Source organism: Mesoplodon mirus (genome assembly GCF_964341445.2).
Source record: "Mesoplodon mirus genome assembly, contig: HAP1_SCAFFOLD_456, whole genome shotgun sequence".
In the NCBI taxonomy this organism is placed as follows: Eukaryota; Metazoa; Chordata; class Mammalia; order Artiodactyla; family Ziphiidae; genus Mesoplodon; species Mesoplodon mirus.
The window spans coordinates 211,260-224,697 of NW_028295522.1; the positions used below are offsets into that span (position 1 = coordinate 211,260).

Consider the following 13,438-nt stretch of genomic DNA (forward strand, 5'->3'; position numbering starts at 1 on the left):
CCCGGGGCCAGGACCACCCTGGCTGGCCTGCAGGCACCAAGTTGGCCTGCGTGCTGTCGCTGGTGTGGCTCCACGGCCCTTCCTCTAGGCTTTCAAGCCCTTGTACATATTCAGGTGTTTTACCTGGGAAGGGTGGGAACAGTTCAGCAGCAGCTGGCCTGGGGCTCAGCTCACGTTTACTCACAGATGCCTCGGCACGGTCCCCCAGCTTTGCAATGAGGACGCTCCTTGCGTGGGGGGTGGGTTGCTGGCTGTATGGGAGATGGTTCCCCACCTCTGACCAATTTCAGAATTGTTTACCGCTGGAGCAAGTGCCCTGATAGGGTTTTCCTCTGTATAACTCGTGGGTTCAGGTTTTTTTTTTTCTTTTATGGTTCAAGTTAGATTTTATTCCTCTTTTATGTATTTATAGATATAAGCATGGAAATAATTCATTCCTATAAATACATCTGTGTGACGGGAAGAACTTTTTTCTGTTTTATTTTTAAATTTTATTTTTTAAAATTTTGAAATTTAATTCTATTTATGTTTTATACAGCAGGTTATTATTAGTTATGTATTTTATGCCTATACATGTATACAGGTCAATCCCAATCTCCCAACTCATCCCACCACCACCACCCCATGGCTTCCCACACTTGGTGTCCATACGTTTGTTCTCTACCTCTGTGTCTCTATTTCTTCCCTGCAAACCAGTTCATCTGTACCATTTTTTAGGTTCCACATATATGCATTAATATACAATATTTGTTTTCCTCTTTCTGACTTGCTTCATTCTGTATGACAGTCTCTAGATCCATCGATGTCTCTACAAATGACCCAGTTGCATTCGTTTTTATGGCCGAGTAATATTCCATTTTATATATGTACCACATCTTTATCCATTCATCTGTCTGTGGGCATTTAGGTTGCTTCCATTACCTGGCTATTGTAAATAGTGCTGCAATGAACATTGTGGTGGATGTGCCTTTTTGATTTCTGGTTTTCTCTGGGTATATGCCCAGAAGTGGGATTGCTGGATCAGATGGTAATTCTATTTCTAGTTTTTTTAAGGAAACTCCATACTGTTCTCCATAGTGACTGTATCAATTTACATTCCCACCAATAGTGGAAGAGGGCTCCTTTTGTCCACACCCTCCCCAGAATTTGTTGTTTGTAGATTTTCTGATGATGCCGATTCTAACAGGTGTGAGGTGATACCTCATTGGAGTTTTGATTTGCATTTCTCTAATAATTAGTGCTGTTGAGCAGCTTTTCATGTGCGTCTTGGCCATCTCTGTGTCTTCTTTGAAGAAACGTCTCTTTAGATCTTCTGCCCATTTTTGTATTGGGTTGTTTGTTTTTTTTTAATATTAAGCTGCATGAGCTGTTTATATATATTGGAGATTAAACCTCTGTCCATTGATTCGTTTGCAACGATTTTCGCCCATTCTGAGGGATGCCTTTTTCCATTCCCGTTTTTTTAACAGAAAAGGAAAGAAAGGAAAAGAAGCAGAACACTAATGTGCGTAAAATATGCCTTTTGAAACGGTCGTTTTGAAATATGGACGTCCTTTGAATTTTTTGGTCGATATGTGACCCCAGGATTTGTTTTCAGGGCAGGTGTCATTTACAGGCCTGCAATGATTTTGAATATCAACTGACCATTAGCGCTGGGATTAAAGCTGCTGTTGTGTGAAACGGCCACAAGGTGGCAGCAGTTCTCCCTTACCAAATCTGATTACTAGGGCAACAGAGCCTCAATGGAAGTGGTGTTCTAGATTGGAATTTAGAATGGCATGTGCCAGGAGAAAGCCCCTCAAGTTTGTCTCACTACTTCTTGTTCGTGTTTTTAATTTAATTTTTTATTTTTTATTACAGCAAGTTTGATTACAATGTTTGGCTTGTTGTAGGTGTGGAAGATGTGGTTCTTTTACACATATACAGATGTCTGTTCTTCCTGGGATCCTTTTCCCATGTACGTTATGACAGAATGTTGAGTAGTCCTCTCTTGGTATTCCGTAGGTCTTTGGTGATTATATATGTCACCTGTGTTTGTATATGTCTGTTAACCCCGATATGGTAATGAAACCAATCCTCACACCTTTCCACTGGTGAACCATAAGTTTGTTGAATGAATCTGTGATTGCCCTTCTCCGTGGAAATATCTGCCCTGGTATCCATTTTTAGGTAACACCTATAAGTGATATGATATGATAGGTGTCTTTCACTTTCTGACTTACTACAAGTCACGTGATTACTTCTAGACTCATCTACGGTGCTGCAGATGGCATTGTGTCCTTTGTTTCCTTGGCTTCTATTCTGCCTTAGCGAGGCCCATTTTCAACAATGTGATTCCCTGAGGGTTGTGGATTAGCTGACCTGGGCAGCCTTACCCTGCCGGCCCGCCCTCCCCAGGTGTGCCTCGTTGAGGTCAATATAAACAGCGTTCCAGGCAGCAATAGCCCCTGAAGCTGTGCCTGACTCCATATTCTCTGCCCCGTCAGCAGTCTCGGGGCTGTGCTGGTGGGAGGGAGTGATGGGCCACAGCTTTGTGGGTGGCCCGGTGTGAGTGGGGCTCTGCTGGCCTTTCTGCAGGAGTTGCCAGGCTGCCGCCTGTAAAGAAGAGGATGTGTCACCCATACCTTCCGCTGGAATTTCTCTCCGGACAGAGGTGAGGAAGGAAAAAAGCAGTGGGGGCCGGGACAGGAGGGGTATCTCAGGCAGGGCAATGGAAAGCTTCCGGAAGAGCGCCCGGGGCCAGGACCACCCTGGCTGGCCTGCAGGCACCAAGTTGGCCTGCGTGCTGTCGCTGGTGTGGCTCCACGGCCCTTCCTCTAGGCTTTCAAGCCCTTGTACATATTCAGGTGTTTTACCTGGGAAGGGTGGGAACAGTTCAGCAGCAGCTGGCCTGGGGCTCAGCTCACGTTTACTCACAGATGCCTCGGCACGGTCCCCCAGCTTTGCAATGAGGACGCTCCTTGCGTGGGGGGTGGGTTGCTGGCTGTATGGGAGATGGTTCCCCACCTCTGACCAATTTCAGAATTGTTTACCGCTGGAGCAAGTGCCCTGATAGGGTTTTCCTCTGTATAACTCGTGGGTTCAGGTTTTTTTTTTTCTTTTATGGTTCAAGTTAGATTTTATTCCTCTTTTATGTATTTATAGATATAAGCATGGAAATAATTCATTCCTATAAATACATCTGTGTGACGGGAAGAACTTTTTTCTGTTTTATTTTTAAATTTTATTTTTTAAAATTTTGAAATTTAATTCTATTTATGTTTTATACAGCAGGTTATTATTAGTTATGTATTTTATGCCTATACATGTATACAGGTCAATCCCAATCTCCCAACTCATCCCACCACCACCACCCCATGGCTTCCCACACTTGGTGTCCATACGTTTGTTCTCTACCTCTGTGTCTCTATTTCTTCCCTGCAAACCAGTTCATCTGTACCATTTTTTAGGTTCCACATATATGCATTAATATACAATATTTGTTTTCCTCTTTCTGACTTGCTTCATTCTGTATGACAGTCTCTAGATCCATCGATGTCTCTACAAATGACCCAGTTGCATTCGTTTTTATGGCCGAGTAATATTCCATTTTATATATGTACCACATCTTTATCCATTCATCTGTCTGTGGGCATTTAGGTTGCTTCCATTACCTGGCTATTGTAAATAGTGCTGCAATGAACATTGTGGTGGATGTGCCTTTTTGATTTATGGTTTTCTCTGGGTATATGCCCAGAAGTGGGATTGCTGGATCAGATGGTAATTCTATTTCTAGTTTTTTTAAGGAAACTCCATACTGTTCTCCATAGTGACTGTATCAATTCACATTCCCACCAATAGTGGAAGAGGGCTCCTTTTGTCCACACCCTCCCCAGAATTTGTTGTTTGTAGATTTTCTGATGATGCCGATTCTAACAGGTGTGAGGTGATACCTCATTGGAGTTTTGATTTGCATTTCTCTAATAATTAGTGCTGTTGAGCGGCTTTTCATGTGCGTCTTGGCCATCTCTGTGTCTTCTTTGAAGAAACGTCTCTTTAGATCTTCTGCCCAGTTTTGTATTGGGTTGTTTGTTTTTTTTTAATATTAAGCTGCATGAGCTGTTTATATATATTGGAGATTAAACCTCTGTCCATTGATTCGTTTGCAACGATTTTCGCCCATTCTGAGGGATGCCTTTTTCCATTCCCGTTTTTTTAACAGAAAAGGAAAGAAAGGAAAAGAAGCAGAACACTAATGTGCGTAAAATATGCCTTTTGAAACGGTCGTTTTGAAATATGGACGTCCTTTGAATTTTTTGGTCGATATGTGACCCCAGGATTTGTTTTCAGGGCAGGTGTCATTTACAGGCCTGCAATGATTTTGAATATCAACTGACCATTAGCGCTGGGATTAAAGCTGCTGTTGTGTGAAACGGCCACAAGGTGGCAGCAGTTCTCCCTTACCAAATCTGATTACTAGGGCAACAGAGCCTCAATGGAAGTGGTGTTCTAGATTGGAACTTAGAATGGCATGTGCCAGGAGAAAGCCCCTCAAGTTTGTCTCACTACTTCTTGTTCGTGTTTTTAATTTAATTTTTTATTTTTTATTACAGCAAGTTTGATTACAATGTTTGGCTTGTTGTAGGTGTGGAAGATGTGGTTCTTTTACACATATACAGATGTCTGTTCTTCCTGGGATCCTTTTCCCATGTACGTTATGACAGAATGTTGAGTAGTCCTCTCTTGGTATTCCGTAGGTCTTTGGTGATTATATATGTCACCTGTGTTTGTATATGTCTGTTAACCCCGATATGGTAATGAAACCAATCCTCACACCTTTCCACTGGTGAACCATAAGTTTGTTGAATGAATCTGTGATTGCCCTTCTCCGTGGAAATATCTGCCCTGGTATCCATTTTTAGGTAACACCTATAAGTGATATGATATGATAGGTGTCTTTCACTTTCTGACTTACTACAAGTCACGTGATTACTTCTAGACTCATCTACGGTGCTGCAGATGGCATTGTGTCCTTTGTTTCCTTGGCTTCTATTCTGCCTTAGCGAGGCCCATTTTCAACAATGTGATTCCCTGAGGGTTGTGGATTAGCTGACCTGGGCAGCCTTACCCTGCCGGCCCGCCCTCCCCAGGTGTGCCTCGTTGAGGTCAATATAAACAGCGTTCCAGGCAGCAATAGCCCCTGAAGCTGTGCCTGACTCCATATTCTCTGCCCCGTCAGCAGTCTCGGGGCTGTGCTGGTGGGAGGGAGTGATGGGCCACAGCTTTGTGGGTGGCCCGGTGTGAGTGGGGCTCTGCTGGCCTTTCTGCAGGAGTTGCCAGGCTGCCGCCTGTAAAGAAGAGGATGTGTCACCCATACCTTCCGCTGGAATTTCTCTCCGGACAGAGGTGAGGAAGGAAAAAAGCAGTGGGGGCCGGGACAGGAGGGGTATCTCAGGCAGGGCAATGGAAAGATTCCGGAAGAGCGCCCGGGGCCAGGACCACCCTGGCTGGCCTGCAGGCACCAAGTTGGCCTGCGTGCTGTCGCTGGTGTGGCTCCACGGCCCTTCCTCTAGGCTTTCAAGCCCTTGTACATATTCAGGTGTTTTACCTGGGAAGGGTGGGAACAGTTCAGCAGCAGCTGGCCTGGGGCTCAGCTCACGTTTACTCACAGATGCCTCAGCACGGTCCCCCAGCTTTGCAATGAGGACGCTCCTTGCGTGGGGGTGGGTTGCTGGCTGTATGGGAGATGGTTCCCCACCTCTGACCAATTTCAGAATTGTTTACCGCTGGAGCAAGTGCCCTGATAGGGTTTTCCTCTGTATAACTCGTGGGTTCAGGTTTTTTTTTTTCTTTTATGGTTCAAGTTAGATTTTATTCCTCTTTTATGTATTTATAGATATAAGCATGGAAATAATTCATTCCTATAAATACATCTGTGTGACGGGAAGAACTTTTTTCTGTTTTATTTTTAAATTTTATTTTTTAAAATTTTGAAATTTAATTCTATTTATGTTTTATACAGCAGGTTATTATTAGTTATGTATTTTATGCCTATACATGTATACAGGTCAATCCCAATCTCCCAACTCATCCCACCACCACCACCCCATGGCTTCCCACACTTGGTGTCCATACGTTTGTTCTCTACCTCTGTGTCTCTATTTCTTCCCTGCAAACCAGTTCATCTGTACCATTTTTTAGGTTCCACATATATGCATTAATATACAATATTTGTTTTCCTCTTTCTGACTTGCTTCATTCTGTATGACAGTCTCTAGATCCATCGATGTCTCTACAAATGACCCAGTTGCATTCGTTTTTATGGCCGAGTAATATTCCATTTTATATATGTACCACATCTTTATCCATTCATCTGTCTGTGGGCATTTAGGTTGCTTCCATTACCTGGCTATTGTAAATAGTGCTGCAATGAACATTGTGGTGGATGTGCCTTTTTGATTTATGGTTTTCTCTGGGTATATGCCCAGAAGTGGGATTGCTGGATCAGATGGTAATTCTATTTCTAGTTTTTTTAAGGAAACTCCATACTGTTCTCCATAGTGACTGTATCAATTCACATTCCCACCAATAGTGGAAGAGGGCTCCTTTTGTCCACACCCTCCCCAGAATTTGTTGTTTGTAGATTTTCTGATGATGCCGATTCTAACAGGTGTGAGGTGATACCTCATTGGAGTTTTGATTTGCATTTCTCTAATAATTAGTGCTGTTGAGCAGCTTTTCATGTGCGTCTTGGCCATCTCTGTGTCTTCTTTGAAGAAACGTCTCTTTAGATCTTCTGCCCAGTTTTGTATTGGGTTGTTTGTTTTTTTTTAATATTAAGCTGCATGAGCTGTTTATATATATTGGAGATTAAACGTCTGTCCATTGATTCGTTTGCAACGATTTTCGCCCATTCTGAGGGATGCCTTTTTCCATTCCCGTTTTTTTAACAGAAAAGGAAAGAAAGGAAAAGAAGCAGAACACTAATGTGCATAAAATATGCCTTTTGAAACGGTCGTTTTGAAATATGGACGTCCTTTGAATTTTTTGGTCGATATGTGACCCCAGGATTTGTTTTCAGGGCAGGTGTCATTTACAGGCCTGCAATGATTTTGAATATCAACTGACCATTAGCGCTGGGATTAAAGCTGCTGTTGTGTGAAACGGCCACAAGGTGGCAGCAGTTCTCCCTTACCAAATCTGATTACTAGGGCAACAGAGCCTCAATGGAAGTGGTGTTCTAGATTGGAACTTAGAATGGCATGTGCCAGGAGAAAGCCCCTCAAGTTTGTCTCACTACTTCTTGTTCGTGTTTTTAATTTAATTTTTTATTTTTTATTACAGCAAGTTTGATTACAATGTTTGGCTTGTTGTAGGTGTGGAAGATGTGGTTCTTTTACACATATACAGATGTCTGTTCTTCCTGGGATCCTTTTCCCATGTACGTTATGACAGAATGTTGAGTAGTCCTCTCTTGGTATTCCGTAGGTCTTTGGTGATTATATATGTCACCTGTGTTTGTATATGTCTGTTAACCCCGATATGGTAATGAAACCAATCCTCACACCTTTCCACTGGTGAACCATAAGTTTGTTGAATGAATCTGTGATTGCCCTTCTCCGTGGAAATATCTGCCCTGGTATCCATTTTTAGGTAACACCTATAAGTGATATGATATGATAGGTGTCTTTCACTTTCTGACTTACTACAAGTCACGTGATTACTTCTAGACTCATCTACGGTGCTGCAGATGGCATTGTGTCCTTTGTTTCCTTGGCTTCTATTCTGCCTTAGCGAGGCCCATTTTCAACAATGTGATTCCCTGAGGGTTGTGGATTAGCTGACCTGGGCAGCCTTACCCTGCCGGCCCGCCCTCCCCAGGTGTGCCTCGTTGAGGTCAATATAAACAGCGTTCCAGGCAGCAATAGCCCCTGAAGCTGTGCCTGACTCCATATTCTCTGCCCCGTCAGCAGTCTCGGGGCTGTGCTGGTGGGAGGGAGTGATGGGCCACAGCTTTGTGGGTGGCCCGGTGTGAGTGGGGCTCTGCTGGCCTTTCTGCAGGAGTTGCCAGGCTGCCGCCTGTAAAGAAGAGGATGTGTCACCCATACCTTCCGCTGGAATTTCTCTCCGGACAGAGGTGAGGAAGGAAAAAAGCAGTGGGGGCCGGGACAGGAGGGGTATCTCAGGCAGGGCAATGGAAAGCTTCCGGAAGAGCGCCCGGGGCCAGGACCACCCTGGCTGGCCTGCAGGCACCAAGTTGGCCTGCGTGCTGTCGCTGGTGTGGCTCCACGGCCCTTCCTCTAGGCTTTCAAGCCCTTGTACATATTCAGGTGTTTTACCTGGGAAGGGTGGGAACAGTTCAGCAGCAGCTGGCCTGGGGCTCAGCTCACGTTTACTCACAGATGCCTCAGCACGGTCCCCCAGCTTTGCAATGAGGACGCTCCTTGCGTGGGGGTGGGTTGCTGGCTGTATGGGAGATGGTTCCCCACCTCTGACCAATTTCAGAATTGTTTACCGCTGGAGCAAGTGCCCTGATAGGGTTTTCCTCTGTATAACTCGTGGGTTCAGGTTTTTTTTTTTCTTTTATGGTTCAAGTTAGATTTTATTCCTCTTTTATGTATTTATAGATATAAGCATGGAAATAATTCATTCCTATAAATACATCTGTGTGACGGGAAGAACTTTTTTCTGTTTTATTTTTAAATTTTATTTTTAAAAATTTTGAAATTTAATTCTATTTATGTTTTATACAGCAGGTTATTATTAGTTATGTATTTTATGCCTATACATGTATACAGGTCAATCCCAATCTCCCAACTCATCCCACCACCACCACCCCATGGCTTCCCACACTTGGTGTCCATACGTTTGTTCTCTACCTCTGTGTCTCTATTTCTTCCCTGCAAACCAGTTCATCTGTACCATTTTTTAGGTTCCACATATATGCATTAATATACAATATTTGTTTTCCTCTTTCTGACTTGCTTCATTCTGTATGACAGTCTCTAGATCCATCGATGTCTCTACAAATGACCCAGTTGCATTCGTTTTTATGGCCGAGTAATATTCCATTTTATATATGTACCACATCTTTATCCATTCATCTGTCTGTGGGCATTTAGGTTGCTTCCATTACCTGGCTATTGTAAATAGTACTGCAATGAACATTGTGGTGGATGTGCCTTTTTGATTTCTGGTTTTCTCTGGGTATATGCCCAGAAGTGGGATTGCTGGATCAGATGGTAATTCTATTTCTAGTTTTTTTAAGGAAACTCCATACTGTTCTCCATAGTGACTGTATCAATTTACATTCCCACCAATAGTGGAAGAGGGCTCCTTTTGTCCACACCCTCCCCAGAATTTGTTGTTTGTAGATTTTCTGATGATGCCGATTCTAACAGGTGTGAGGTGATACCTCATTGGAGTTTTGATTTGCATTTCTCTAATAATTAGTGCTGTTGAGCAGCTTTTCATGTGCGTCTTGGCCATCTCTGTGTCTTCTTTGAAGAAACGTCTCTTTAGATCTTCTGCCCATTTTTGTATTGGGTTGTTTGTTTTTTTTTAATATTAAGCTGCATGAGCTGTTTATATATATTGGAGATTAAACCTCTGTCCATTGATTCGTTTGCAATGATTTTCGCCCATTCTGAGGGATGCCTTTTTCCATTCCCGTTTTTTTAACAGAAAAGGAAAGAAAGGAAAAGAAGCAGAACACTAATGTGCGTAAAATATGCCTTTTGAAACGGTCGTTTTGAAATATGGACGTCCTTTGAATTTTTTGGTCGATATGTGACCCCAGGATTTGTTTTCAGGGCAGGTGTCATTTACAGGCCTGCAATGATTTTGAATATCAACTGACCATTAGCGCTGGGATTAAAGCTGCTGTTGTGTGAAACGGCCACAAGGTGGCAGCAGTTCTCCCTTACCAAATCTGATTACTAGGGCAACAGAGCCTCAATGGAAGTGGTGTTCTAGATTGGAATTTAGAATGGCATGTGCCAGGAGAAAGCCCCTCAAGTTTGTCTCACTACTTCTTGTTCGTGTTTTTAATTTAATTTTTTATTTTTTATTACAGCAAGTTTGATTACAATGTTTGGCTTGTTGTAGGTGTGGAAGATGTGGTTCTTTTACACATATACAGATGTCTGTTCTTCCTGGGATCCTTTTCCCATGTACGTTATGACAGAATGTTGAGTAGTCCTCTCTTGGTATTCCGTAGGTCTTTGGTGATTATATATGTCACCTGTGTTTGTATATGTCTGTTAACCCCGATATGGTAATGAAACCAATCCTCACACCTTTCCACTGGTGAACCATAAGTTTGTTGAATGAATCTGTGATTGCCCTTCTCCGTGGAAATATCTGCCCTGGTATCCATTTTTAGGTAACACCTATAAGTGATATGATATGATAGGTGTCTTTCACTTTCTGACTTACTACAAGTCACGTGATTACTTCTAGACTCATCTACGGTGCTGCAAATGGCATTGTGTCCTTTGTTTCCTTGGCTTCTATTCTGCCTTAGCGAGGCCCATTTTCAACAATGTGATTCCCTGAGGGTTGTGGATTAGCTGACCTGGGCAGCCTTATCCTGCCGGCCCGCCCTCCCCAGGTGTGCCTCGTTGAGGTCAATATAAACAGCGCTCCAGGCAGCAATAGCCCCTGAAGCTGTGCCTGACTCCATATTCTCTGCCCCGTCAGCAGTCTCGGGGCTGTGCTGGTGGGAGGGAGTGATGGGCCACAGCTTTGTGGGTGGCCCGGTGTGAGTGGGGCTCTGCTGGCCTTTCTGCAGGAGTTGCCAGGCTGCCGCCTGTAAAGAAGAGGATGTGTCACCCATACCTTCCGCTGGAATTTCTCTCCGGACAGAGGTGAGGAAGGAAAAAGCAGTGGGGGCCGGGACAGGAGGGGTATCTCAGGCAGGGCAGTGGAAAGCTTCCGGAAGAGCGCCCGGGGCCAGGACCACCCTGGCTGGCCTGCAGGCACCAAGTTGGCCTGCGTGCTGTCGCTGGTGTGGCTCCACGGCCCTTCCTCTAGGCTTTCAAGCCCTTGTACATATTCAGGTGTTTTACCTGGGAAGGGTGGGAACAGTTCAGCAGCAGCTGGCCTGGGGCTCAGCTCACGTTTACTCACAGATGCCTCGGCACGGTCCCCCAGCTTTGCAATGAGGACGCTCCTTGCGTGGGGGGTGGGTTGCTGGCTGTATGGGAGATGGTTCCCCACCTCTGACCAATTTCAGAATTGTTTACCGCTGGAGCAAGTGCCCTGATAGGGTTTTCCTCTGTATAACTCGTGGGTTCAGGTTTTTTTTTTCTTTTATGGTTCAAGTTAGATTTTATTCCTCTTTTATGTATTTATAGATATAAGCATGGAAATAATTCATTCCTATAAATACATCTGTGTGACGGGAAGAACTTCTTTCTGTTTTATTTTTAAATTTTATTTTTTAAAAATTTGAAATTTAATTCTATTTATGTTTTATACAGCAGGTTATTATTAGTTATGTATTTTATGCCTATACATGTATACAGGTCAATCCCAATCTCCCAACTCATCCCACCACCACCACCCCATGGCTTCCCACACTTGGTGTCCATACGTTTGTTCTCTACCTCTGTGTCTCTATTTCTTCCCTGCAAACCAGTTCATCTGTACCATTTTTTAGGTTCCACATATATGCATTAATATACAATATTTGTTTTCCTCTTTCTGACTTGCTTCATTCTGTATGACAGTCTCTAGATCCATCGATGTCTCTACAAATGACCCAGTTGCATTCGTTTTTATGGCCGAGTAATATTCCATTTTATATATGTACCACATCTTTATCCATTCATCTGTCTGTGGGCATTTAGGTTGCTTCCATTACCTGGCTATTGTAAATAGTACTGCAATGAACATTGTGGTGGATGTGCCTTTTTGATTTATGGTTTTCTCTGGGTATATGCCCAGAAGTGGGATTGCTGGATCAGATGGTAATTCTATTTCTAGTTTTTTTAAGGAAACTCCATACTGTTCTCCATAGTGACTGTATCAATTCACATTCCCACCAATAGTGGAAGAGGGCTCCTTTTGTCCACACCCTCCCCAGAATTTGTTGTTTGTAGATTTTCTGATGATGCCGATTCTAACAGGTGTGAGGTGATACCTCATTGGAGTTTTGATTTGCATTTCTCTAATAATTAGTGCTGTTGAGCAGCTTTTCATGTGCGTCTTGGCCATCTCTGTGTCTTCTTTGAAGAAACGTCTCTTTAGATCTTCTGCCCATTTTTGTATTGGGTTGTTTGTTTTTTTTTAATATTAAGCTGCATGAGCTGTTTATATATATTGGAGATTAAACCTCTGTCCATTGATTCGTTTGCAACGATTTTCGCCCATTCTGAGGGATGCCTTTTTCCATTCCCGTTTTTTTAACAGAAAAGGAAAGAAAGGAAAAGAAGCAGAACACTAATGTGCGTAAAATATGCCTTTTGAAACGGTCGTTTTGAAATATGGACGTCCTTTGAATTTTTTGGTCGATATGTGACCCCAGGATTTGTTTTCAGGGCAGGTGTCATTTACAGGCCTGCAATGATTTTGAATATCAACTGACCATTAGCGCTGGGATTAAAGCTGCTGTTGTGTGAAACGGCCACAAGGTGGCAGCAGTTCTCCCTTACCAAATCTGATTACTAGGGCAACAGAGCCTCAATGGAAGTGGTGTTCTAGATTGGAATTTAGAATGGCATGTGCCAGGAGAAAGCCCCTCAAGTTTGTCTCACTACTTCTTGTTCGTGTTTTTAATTTAATTTTTTATTTTTTATTACAGCAAGTTTGATTACAATGTTTGGCTTGTTGTAGGTGTGGAAGATGTGGTTCTTTTACACATATACAGATGTCTGTTCTTCCTGGGATCCTTTTCCCATGTACGTTATGACAGAATGTTGAGTAGTCCTCTCTTGGTATTCCGTAGGTCTTTGGTGATTATATATGTCACCTGTGTTTGTATGTCTGTTAACCCCGATATGGTAATGAAACCAATCCTCACACCTTTCCACTGGTGAACCATAAGTTTGTTGAATGAATCTCTGATTGCCCTTCTCCGTGGAAATATCTGCCCTGGTATCCATTTTTAGGTAACACCTATAAGTGATATGATATGATAGGTGTCTTTCACTTTCTGACTTACTACAAGTCACGTGATTACTTCTAGACTCATCTACGGTGCTGCAGATGGCATTGTGTCCTTTGTTTCCTTGGCTTCTATTCTGCCTTAGCGAGGCCCATTTTCAACAATGTGATTCCCTGAGGGTTGTGGATTAGCTGACCTGGGCAGCCTTATCCTGCCGGCCCGCCCTCCCCAGGTGTGCCTCGTTGAGGTCAATATAAACAGCGTTCCAGGCAGCAATAGCCCCTGAAGCTGTGCCTGACTCCATATTCTCTGCCCCGTCAGCAGTCTCGGGGCTGTGCTGGTGGGAGGGAG

At 43.4% G+C, this 13,438-nt stretch overlaps 1 long non-coding RNA gene across 1 annotated transcript in view; it reads right to left on the bottom strand.

The window, feature by feature from the left end:
- LOC309797384 overlaps positions 1 to 13,438 on the bottom strand; it is a 235,595-nt gene that overhangs the window by 18,748 nt on the left and 203,409 nt on the right. Inside the window, exon 2 of the long non-coding RNA XR_016039666.1 lies at positions 8,662 to 8,789. This is a non-coding gene — a long non-coding RNA (uncharacterized lncRNA). The remainder of the gene's footprint in view (positions 1 to 8,661; positions 8,790 to 13,438) is intronic.